A 12,188-nucleotide genomic window follows, 5' to 3' on the forward strand; every position below is an offset into this window, starting at 1 on the left:
CTACCACTGATATAACTAAACACTATCCTCAGTTTACCTACACAAAAACCTTGGATTTAACTTAACTATGTCAACTTTCTTATTTTTGTTGTGTTGTCTTCGTCAATGCAATACATAATGTGGTGTTCAATAAGTCTTTTGTGAATATTACTGATTTATTGAAAAGGATGCTTTAACATGCAGCAGTTTTAAAATACAAAGATCCATAATTTGATAGTCTTTAAACATTTTATTTTTATTCAATCTAATGGCAAAGCCTGAAATACTTTATCCTATTTCTTAAAAAAAAAATACTACTGGAAGGAGAACTTGCTAATTTCTCTTATTATTTTTTGTTTCCAATGTGGGAAATTCTTTACAAGCATCTTTAATTTTTTCATCTAATTTTGAAGGCTGTATCAGTTTAATTTACAATATTTGTAACTGCATTTCTCCCTCTTAAAAAAAGTAACACATCAACAAGGAAAAAAACACAATCTACCATGACCATTTTACTTTTACCATTATCAAATGCATGTGAAGAATATGTGCATTTTATCAAGTAGAAATCAAGCACATGCCCATATAACCACCACACAGTGAATTTCTAGCCCTCTCCCTTAGGTCAGAAATGTCCTCTGACTCAAATTCCCACACCAACCAACTTCTTTCCTCATTCCTAGAGATTGGCACTCAGATTTCATAGTAACACTTCCTGGCTTTTAACTTCCACCATCTACAATGCATTCCTGAACATGATAATATCACCTGCCCCAAATCACTCTGGATATAATCCGATGTGTCTTGATTTTATTCCAGTTAATATTAATTAGACAGTAAGAAACCTCCATTTTCATTACTTCATATTTCATTGCCTGGCTTTCTATAATTTCCTATCTTGTTGATGACAATTGAATGGCTTCCAGTTTTTTGAGGCAAACACAAATATTTCTTGTGTGAACATTCCTGCACAAGTCTGCTAATACATATATGCCATACTTATTTCTCCAGGATATTTATCCAAATTGCTATCTGTAGAGTAGGGGCTATGAATTTTGACATCACTAGGTACCATACCCCAAGGTGTCTGTTCCGGTGTACAGGCCAACGATCACTCTTTGAGTGCCCACTGTGGCTCTGCATCCTTGCCGATGCGGCGAACTGCTAGACATTTGAGGTTCCCCCATTCTGAAGTCAGAATCTCAGTACAAGTACATATTTCATTTTATCTCCCTAATACCAACATTAAGCACTTTTTCACACATTGGACTTTGAGACATATTATTGGCCAATTGATCTCTTCTTACATCCATTTTTTCACTAAACTGTGAATTTTTATAATGATGCACAGCTTTTAAAAAAAAATCGATTCTGGACACCTTTGTCAATGCTATTTCCCACATTTCTTCTACCACAATGTGCTATCTTTCCCCTGATCTATGGGACTGTATGAATGTAGGATATGTGTGCCGTTTTTGTTGTTTGCGTTGTTCTGCTGTGATTCCTATTCATACCCCCAGAAACTCCTACAATCTCTCAGTGGGGATTTATTCTTTTGCTTCTTATTTGTAGGATTTGACCACGTAAAATTTATTTTTGTGTAGAGTATGAAGTAGAGATTCAATGTTTTTACATAATTTTCACAATATCAATGTATTTAAAGCATTGCTATTTCTCTACTGCTTTGACATACTACTCTTCTTATGAAAAAGTCCTATGTCAAGAGTTTATTTCTGAACTCCATTTTCTCTCATCTGTCTGCATAATGATACACTTCTTGAGTAAATAGAGCTTTATAATATATGTAGGGCCTGTGCTACCCAGTCCTGTATTTGTAAGGGATTCCTTAATTCTCTTTGCCTTAAGCATTTTAGAATCAGCTCCTCACATTTCACAAACACACACCCCTCCTAACCAAATAATAATAAAGACAGAACTTGCAGTTGATATTTTGATTGTGACTGCACTGTACTCATTAATAAATTTGGGCATAAGGGTTAACTTTACAATACTGACTCTTTTAGTGTATGGCCATGGTCTATCTCTTTTATTTCAGGCTTTGAAAATATGATCTAATATAGTTACACAAATTTACTCAGAGATACTACATGACTCTTAATTAACTACATAAAAATTTATGTTGATACATAAATACAGTTGATTTCTATATGCATTTTTTTAAAATCAGCCCTTGCTAACCTCTTAGATCATCTACCAGGAATGATTGCTGGTTATTTGTTTTCTATCCTGATAATCTTATTTCTTTATCTTGCTTTACTGCATTGGCTAATATTTCTAGAAAAATGCTAAAGAGCGGAGTGGTAGCAAATATCCTCTTACTGTTAAATAGAAGAAATTTTTCAATATTTTACTATCATAATTTATGTATGCAGTTAAGTATTTTCTGTCACATTAAGGAAGCTCCTTCTTGTTTTTAGTTTTCTAATAATTTTAAAAACCATAAACAGATGGATTTCATTCGATGCTTTTTCTGCCTTTATTGAAATAATACAATGTTTTGCTTTAATAGGAATTACAGTTTTTCTAAAACAAATTCCAACAAAACTTTTATTTCTGGAATAAACTAGTGATCATGAAAAGGGATTCTTTTTATAAACTGAAGAATTTCATTTGCTTTATTTTGTTGAGAAATGTTTTATTTATTGTCGTAAGAGGAACAGGTCTATAGATGTTCTTTTTCATACTATTCTTGTCAAGTCTGTTATCAAGATTACATGGTTCTTACAAAATGAGGTGGGGATTGTTACCACTTCTATTTTTTGAAAAACCTATATAAGATGAGACTTATTTTCTCCTTGAATTGGCCTATGAAGCCATCTGGAGCTGGAATCTGCTGTGTAGGACAGGTTTTGATTACTGAAGTAAATTTCCTGTATACTTACAAAAATATTCATGTTCTCTATTTCTTTTTCAATAAATGTTGCCAAGTTATATTTCTCTAGGATTTTTTATATTCATCAACTCTTCAAATTTACCACCATAAAGTTATTCATAATATTCCTTATTAGCTATTTTTTAGCATCTGCACATCTGTTGTGTTGAGGTGTCTCCTTTTCAATCCTGAAATGGTCTCTATGCCCCACTGTCACTTGCTTCTCTGCCCAATCTCATCAGAGCTTTGGAAACTCATTCATCTTTTCCAACAATCTATTTCTGGCATTCTTGCTTTTCCCTATCGTATGATTCTTTCCAAGTGGGTTAATTTTTTCCTAACCTTAATTAATATCTTCCTTCTATTCGTGTTTATTTTGTGCTCTTTTTATAACTTTTTGATATGAATTTGTGGCCTATTAATCTTCACTCTGTTTTTCCAAATCACTTATTTGGGTTTTAAGTTTCCCAGTAAATATTTCCTGTAGGCGGTTTACAGTTGTTCTATGTAGAATGTTCATTATTGTTTAGCCTAAAATATTCCTCATTTCTGTTACTTCAATTGTGAAACTTTATTTCTGGCTCTATTTTTGTTACTCATGTATAGGTTATTATCATTGTTTCAGTTCTCTGAAAATAGGTTAGGGGCTGGCACCATGGCGTAGCAGGTAAAGCCACGCCTTTGTACTGGCATCCTACATGGGCGCCAGTTCTACTCCTGGCTGCTCCACTTCTGAGCCGGCTTTCTGCTATGGCCTGGGAAAAAAGTATAAGATGGCCCAAGTCTTTGTGTCCCTGCACCCGCCTGAGAGACCCAGAGGAAGCTCCTGGCTTCAGATTGGCACATCTCCAGCTGTTGCAGCCTTCTGGGGAGTAAACCAGTGGATGGAATACCTCTCTCTTTCTCTGCCTCTGCCTCTCTGTAATTCTGCTTTTCAAATATATAAATACCATTTTTTAAAAAAGTTTAGATTTAATGTATTAAAACTTTTTGATTGACTTAGCATGTGATCAATTCTTATACATATTCACATTGCATACAAATTATGTGAATTTTACGGGGGTATACAATATTCCACAAATGTCCCAGCAGTGTAATTTTTAAAATTTTTATTTATTTGAAGGATAGAGATACAAATATAGAGAAGTAGAAAGAAAGAAAGGAAATAATCTCCCATTCACCAGTTCATTCTCTGAATGCCCCAACAGCCAGAGTTGAGCCAGGGTGAAGACAGGCACAGGACGTTAATGCAGGTCTCCCGTGTTGGTGACAGGTACCCAAGTACTCAAGCCATCCATGGTTCCTCTCAGAGCGGTAGAATCAGGAGCAGACTCAAACCCATGCACCTTGACATGGAATGCGAGCATTCTAAGAGGTGTCTTACCTGCTACACTGAACACCCTCCCTAACGTCAAGTTCCTTAAACCCTAAGTTTCATGGACATTCTTACTGATCTTTCTATTATATACTATTTACGACCAAGAGAATTGAGTCAATATCACTGCCACTTTTGATTTATTTATCTTTGTTGTTCTCTGATACTTTCCTTCGTGTATTTCGAAGTTATGTTATTAGAGGCATTCAGGTTATAAGAGACTCCATCTTCCTATTGAATTGAACCTTGAACCATAAATTAAATAACTTTACCTTCAGTAGAGGTCCAAGCTTTAGCTTACTTAATGGAGGTTAAACATTAGTTCCTCCAGTGTCCGTATAGTATTTGCATGGTGTATTGTTTTCCATTGCTATTTGTCTTTTACACATGAGGAGTTTGAGCTATGGAAGTTAAGGGACAAACCCAAGAGTAGATAGTTACAAGTGGCGCCGTCAGGAGTACAGCCTCAGGAGTCTGTCTCTGAAGTCCATGTTCCTAAACACAATACTCAAAGAGCAGAGTCAGATCCAGGGGAAAAATGTTCTCTCTCTACAATTTCAACATCAAATTTCAGTTTCCTGTCTAATTTGGAGTTTTCTCTTAGAATTCTCACTCTAATATTGTAAGGTAACAAAATGATTCTAAAAAAAAGAAAAGTATTCTTGATGTAGAACTGTAAAACTCAATTTTTCACTTATACGTAAGAAAAAGACGTCAGGGGTGTTTTGCTCTTAGCCTTGGCAGTAGACACGTGTAGCCAAAGCTGTGGAGGTATTCCTAGTACCACTGAACCGCAGCACAGTATCCGAAACTGCTCAGACCCAGAAGGGGCAGCCAGGGTGCAACACTATCAAGAATTCTAGGTGGTTGTGTGGCTCTACTGAGAAGCAAAGCTTATTCCAAGCACACTTCAGGAAAAATGACTAGAAATTACAGGTCAAGGGTTGTGACATCTCTCCTTGAATATACAGAGCATTTTTTGTTAAGTTGTTTAACACACAGAGGTGCTAAACAACTTATGTGACTCTTTTCAAATACCCTATCTATATTTCTCAAGTTTTAATGTTGATCAAACTTATTATAAAAAAAATTATAAACTACGGGGGCCGGCGCTGTGGCCTGAAGTGTCGGCATCCCATATGGGCGCCGGTTGTAGTCCCGGCTGCTCCTCTTCTGATCCAGCTCTCTGCTATGGCCTGGGATTGCAGTAGAAGATGGCCCAAGTCCTTGGGTCCCTGCACCCACATGGGAAACCCAAAAAAAGCTCCTGGCTCCTGGCTCCGGATCAGCACAGCTCTGGCCGTTGCGGCCATTTGGGGAGTGAACCAGCAGATGGAAGACCTCTCTGTCTCTACCTCTAACTCTTTCAAATAAATAAATATGTTAAAAAAATTATAAACTATGAAGAAAATTCAAACTTCTCATGATTCCATGATTCAAAACTAATTATACTGAGTATCAGCTATTTATTCTGTCAATGTTTATGTGTCTGAAACACACATAAACAAGTAAATATATATATATGTATGCAGTATAAATGTATGTACACACAAACTTTGAAATACACCGTATCTTTTGTACAGATTCTCTCTGGTTTCATTTAATACTGCATCATGAATAACATTATATAACTTTAAAAATATTTTATGGTTTGCATACTATCTTCTCATTTAATGTAGTCAGATTTATCTCACCATTGCTCTATTGCTGGACACTTTAGTCAGTCTTAAACTTTTCCCATTACAAATATATGAAAATGAACATCTGAATAATTTTCATATCCTTTAATTATTTCATTAATGTAGCTTTGCAGCAGTGCAACTGTTAAGATACAGCTAGTTAGGCCATAATGTTTATTTTCTTACTCTTTCACTGTCAGAATTTCCTAAAATTTATTTTCTAGACTACAAACTGCTAAATGCCAGCTTCTGTTGGAGCATGGCATGGTCTTACCATAATTTTCACACCAACAGAATTTAAGTGGAAAGCATGTGGGCTTTCTCAGAGGATGTTGTAACAGGAAGGGCATGCTTTCTGCTTGTATCATTTCATTCCTGTTGCTGGAATATGGACATGATTGCTGGAAGACCAATTCCGGGTGTTCCACAATGCTAGGTAAAGGTCACCTATTCAGAGTGGGAGAGCAAAGGATGAAGGTTCTAGGTCCCTGATAACTGCATAAACTTTGACCCGGCTCTGAAGTGCATATGCAGACTTCACCTAGGAAAAATATTAAACTATTTAATAAATATTTTTATTTTATTAATATATTAATAAGCTAAAATATTAAACTATTTAATCTTATTAAACCTATTATTTTTTTTTATAACCAAAGATTTTCCAAATTAATAGAAAGGAATTGATGCCTAGAAATCTTTGGACATATTTAAGGTTCTTTATAGAAATGATCAAATAATTTCCTGGAAAGTTGAACAAATATAATTAGTTCCAGCATTACTGAAAGTGCCCATTTCCACATATTCCTCTTACAACATTATCATTCCCAACTACTTTTTACTTTTTATTCATTTATTTTTTGACGGGCAGAGTTAGACAGTGTGAGAGAGAGACAGAGAGAAAGGTCTTCCTTCCGTTGGTTCACTCCCCAGATGGCCGCCACGGCCGGAGCTGCGCCGATCCGAAGCCAGGAGCTAGGTGCTTCCTCCTGGTCTCCCATGTGGGTGCAGGGCCCAAGCACTTGTCCCAACCAGGACAAGAACCTGTAGTGCCGGAGCTGCAGGTGGAGGATTAGCCTAGTGAGCCACAGTGCCGGCCCCTAACTACTTTTTACTAAGTAAATAATAGATGGGTATAACTTTGCATTCCTTTTTATCAGCTTCTGTTTCAGAATTGTGTTTCTCATAAATCATTTGTTCTTATATCTTGTTAATTCTTAAATTAGGATGTAGTGCCTTTCATACATAACAATTCTTTACATTTGATGTTGTCCCATTTATTGGAGGTAGCCTAGTTGGTCATCTGCCTTCCAATTTCATTCATACTGGTGTCTTGTCAACTATAGAAGTTCTACCTTTCTAATAATTCATTTGTGATTTACTCTACTTCTGTTAGGATAAAAATCCATTATTTATTATACCTTGTCTTATACTATTCCATTTGTCTGTGACAGTATGAAGTCTTATGTATAAACATTTTTATGCCATCATTTAGGATTTTGACAACTTAGTTTTAAAGCAGGTAGTGATTACCATCAATTATAAGGATTTGCACTAGTATATATAAAGTGCTATAAAAATAAGTCATAAGACTTTAAGGGTGGAGTACTGAAAAAATAAGGTTTAGGATACTATGCAAGAAGACTACATTTTCATTATTCTTTTCTACTTATCAACAACATTTTCTTAGCTAACTTACTAGGAGTGAACCTCTTCCTTCCATGAGTTCTGGTAAGCCAAAGGATTATAAATCACAAAAGGATTTTCAACTCTGGGTCTGTGGCCAAACTTTCACTTCTTGTCCCCAAGAGTACAACTTATTTGAACAGACAAACAAGCATGGCATAAATGCACACACAGATAGATGACCAGGAAATTTTTCTGCCAGCAAACTGCAAACTAGTTGTTTGCCCTCAGCAAAACTGCATTTTCTGTATGATTATAGAAACATAAGCCAGAATATTTAGTGGCCTATGAAAATTTTTCTAAATGTGTGACCTACCTATTGTGACCCACCCATTGTGACCCAAAATATTTCTTTCGCAGCAAAAAGAAAATAGCAATAAATGTTTTGGAGAACATTTTTCAGTGGAGACAAAAAGATTTTCAAACTTCAAGAAAAGCGTATCTCATTAAGAAAGTGAAAAGAAATGTCACTATCGTCTATCACGTTAGAGACAATAACTTCATAATGAGTCTGAAAATTATAATTATAAAGCCAGTTGTCATCAGAACATTCAAGACTGTGTTATACTTGTATACGCATGTTTTATATATTTCTGTGTATAAATTAAAAATAAGAGAAGGCATATCAATTTCCATTTTGTGGAGTAAATACAGTAATCAATTTCCAAAGGTATGTATTATATGTTATATGAATATACCTTATTTCCAACCAGTACGGTGCCAAAATTCTCAGTTCAGCTCTCAGAATCTTGCAAACAGATTTAAACTGGAATCGTGTCATCAGCAAGAGATAACCTGGAAAACAATAAAAGTGATCAATTAACAATACATTATTTCAGTGAATAAATATGCCAACAAATGACTCCTAAAAGCAGGAGATACTTAAAATTTTTAAATAAGTTTAAATTTGTGTATGTCAGTTTATACAAATAAAATAAAACTACAGTTTATAGAAGAAGCGGCAGTATCTTCTCATTATAAAGCCATTATAATTCAGCAAAAAACATGTTATATGCAAATATGTAAATATCAGAAGTTGGTAATTTTGTCTAATTTTCATGTAAATATCCCAGTATGTCTGAAGTCATGCTATGCTAAGGTCGATTCTTGTGTCTGATAATGAGTTACATGAGGCGTGAAGGTGTCCTCATATGTCCCTTCACTGAGGCCACTCACATACACCACGGCAATGGTCAGCCAAGTATTATTCAGTACAGGCATCTCTCATATGTCCTGCTGTATGTAACTCCACTATTGCATTGCCTGACTCATCTTCAGAAAAACTGGCCTTGCCACTCTCATGAGCAAATACATTTCTTGCCGTGTTAATTAGTACCCCAGGCTAGACCAAAAGGCCCCCTGATGATCAGTGAAAACTCTCAACCATCATGAGAGTGAAAGGAGAGAACTTATAAATGGTTAAAGCCACAGATTGATTTCTGGCTAAGTTTCCTCACTAGCAGCTCAATTTTAGGAGAACTGAGGAATGCTTCAGCGTTCATTTTTATAACATCACTGGTTATTCAATGTAGATCACAACATTTATGGTATTGAGAAGTTTGAGTATCATGTACAGCTTCCCAGCGCATGACTACTACAGAAGGACTTTTCTTCATTCCAGTATAGGAACCTTGTGATTGAACCCAGAGCTTGGAAAGCCACAATGGCGACAAGGAGCAGAGTGCCCATTATTTTGCTAGCACACTAATCACTCCACTGAAGACTATTACAAAATGAGAAATATCACCATTAATAACTTTGAATGTAAGATATTTCACTGATAAAGTAAAACGGCTGTCTCAATTAAAAATTATCTACTTTCATTAATAATTTTACTAAAGTTATATGCATCTAACTCTACTTTTTTCAGTTAAGTGAAACATCACATTTGACCAAATGAAAAGAGATTAGCACAGCTGAAACTACTTCAAAATGGAACAAAAATGTTGTCACCCGAGGTATCTGGGTGACACAAAAATTCACAGGTGACAATTTCACCCACAAGAGGGAGCCTGTATTTTTGTATGTTGGTTACAGAACTTGAAAAATCTAAATTAAAATACAAAATTCTAAAAATGCTTATTGATAGCATCATGTTTTACATTGCTCCAAAAGTAGAGATAATCAGATTTCAGCTGGTATACTCCAAACATAACACAGAACCATACAGAAGATCAGAAAGTAACTGGAATTGTAAAACCTTCCTACCTATATTATGACGAGGTTTTTCTGGTACCAGAATGAAGATGTAGCTGCAGAAGCAGCCTAAGAGAAAATCTCTCTCAGGTGGTAGTAACATTAGTTGTGTGAATTGGACTAGGATTATTCCGAGTGCTCTGCCCCCAAATTTAATTATATAGCAGCGAAATTGTATCTCAGTCACCCTCTTATCAGGAAAGAGGCTTCTATAAACCAATAATTTTCTGTGTATTCATGGGACAGGAAACACTGTATTTCAAACTAGCCTAGTAACTGTCATAACTGATATGACACCATGATGAACTTTCTTTTCTTATAGAAAATATATGTTTTCTTCTTCTCCCCCCCAAAAAACTAAGTTCAGTGTTCTCATATCCCATAATCTCCCTAAACAACATCTTAAGTTTGCAAAAGCTCTATAAATGAATAAGCAAGCCCTGGGCTTCTTAAAAGTAAAATGAATTCATCAACCTAAAAACTACTTTCTCATTTAATAAATTTGGCAATGCCTATCATCACGGAGTGACAAATTCTATCACATTCAGAGAGCCATGGTAATAACTGAACTGAAGTTTGTTTTGTCACCTCTTCGTAACTGCAGGAAAGACAGGTGACAAGTCTTTTCCTTGTCCCCAGGGTCTTCAATTCCATTCCTAAAGGACGTTATATGATGCGGGCAGGGAGTTGAGGAGAAAGGGGTTAATCACCACTGCGCTTCCTTCTGGAATTCCAACTGCTGCATTAAATCATTGTTTTTTTCTGCCACTAGGGACTGTGAATCTAATGGACTTAAAATCAATACCTTATAAATGACATAAAAATATATTCATTTTAGGGACTAATGTACCCTAGTGTCTGAATCCTATTGACGCCCTCTACTTTACAAAGGGACAGCAGACCCATTTCTGCCAATAAAAGGTTACTCAGTCACCCCAGTGACAAGCTGCAGAATGCACTGTCACACCGAAGTGCAGCATGGAGGAAAGACTGGTAGTGGCACAAGCACTGTTGTGCAAACTTTCACTCTGGTGTATGCTACCCAATCAGCAGGGAGCAAGCAGGCAACCACAAACACACTTACCACGTTCTGTTCGGAGGGGGTTCACAGAGAGCGATTTCACGCTCTCATTCCCTAACACACCGATTACCTGAAAGGTTTCAGTGTACCAAATACCACACGACAATAGTTTTAAAAAACAAAATTTTCACTTCATAGTGAATTTTGTGATGATTGAAAAAAACTGGATAAAAAAATCCTAAGAGGCAGAAATGCTCACTAATGTACAAATGAGATTTAGCCAAATAAACATTGTGTGAGATCAAGCCACGTTCAATCACGGGCAGCGAGCACTCTGGGGACACGGAGGGCATTTTATGTATCGCATATAGCAAGGAAACAAGCAAAACAGGCAAATATTTGACTTTAACATGTTGAAAAAATATGTGGGTGAAAAAATTTTATATTTACCCAAAATCCTCCAATCCAAAGTACCCAATACTTATTTCAAACGTCTTATCAATTGGAAAGTGTTACACTTAGTTAACCATAGATCATCTTCATTTATAATACAGAGGTCACTTTGAGAATATCTTCACTATTTTAAAACATCAAATATAAAGCAACTGTAAAATGCATGAATACCTTCAATGCAAAGGCAAAAGTATGGGGCAGTGAAGAGAAGAGTGAGAGAGAGAATACAGTCAACACTAAGGGAGGACCTATTCTCCTGGAATGATATCATTGACTTAGTCGTTATCTCGATTAGTACAAATCTCAATAGTCAGAGAATAAAAATAAGAAAAGCAACCTTAAAACTGATACTTCTGGAGAGACTTTTAGCAACAGGTCAGCATGAAATTTTCTGTTCAGTTTCATTGGCTTAAAATCCATATAGTTATAAAATATATATATAAAAAAAAGTTGTTCTTTATTCCATTTGCCAACCAGAGTCATTTATCCCCTATTAGATAAAGTATAATAGACTCTACCGAAAGGGTCATTGGCCTTCCATTTAATGATATTGCCAGCCCCAATCTGCATTTTCCCGGCAATGTCCCTCAACACAGAATAAATGGCTGATCTCTTCACAATAACAGCTGATTTCTATTTATTAAGCTAAAAAGGTCACCATTTTCTACGGCTGGGCCGCCCTGCACTATTGATAATTTTATGCATAAACAAATGGCAAATTTGTGCCACATAAATATGCATTAGCAATTACTTTTTCCTAGGGCAACGCTCACCGCATGCAAATGTGTACCTCGCAGGGCCTGGTAGCTTTTGTTTTAGCTCTTGAACAGAGAAACAAAAGAGCACAATAAACAATTTTAAAATTGCCAATCAATAAGCCATGCAAATGCAAAGGTAAATGGCAAAAAA

At 35.8% G+C, this 12,188-nt stretch overlaps 1 protein-coding gene across 14 annotated transcripts in view; it reads right to left on the minus strand.

The window, feature by feature from the left end:
* The window catches only part of SOX5 (SRY-box transcription factor 5), a 1,100,247-nt gene that overhangs the window by 789,017 nt on the left and 299,042 nt on the right, over window positions 1–12,188 (minus strand). For all 14 annotated transcript variants that reach the window (XM_089304672.1, XM_089304666.1, XM_070049491.2 and 11 more), the window contains exon 4: window positions 8,308–8,404. The gene's annotated coding sequence lies outside the window, so the exon portion shown is untranslated. The remainder of the gene's footprint in view (window positions 1–8,307; window positions 8,405–12,188) is intronic.

The sequence above is a fragment of the Oryctolagus cuniculus genome, chromosome 9, assembly GCF_051225735.1.
Source record: "Oryctolagus cuniculus isolate XC-2025 breed Fujian yellow rabbit chromosome 9, ASM5122573v1, whole genome shotgun sequence".
Taxonomy (NCBI): domain Eukaryota; kingdom Metazoa; phylum Chordata; class Mammalia; order Lagomorpha; family Leporidae; genus Oryctolagus; species Oryctolagus cuniculus.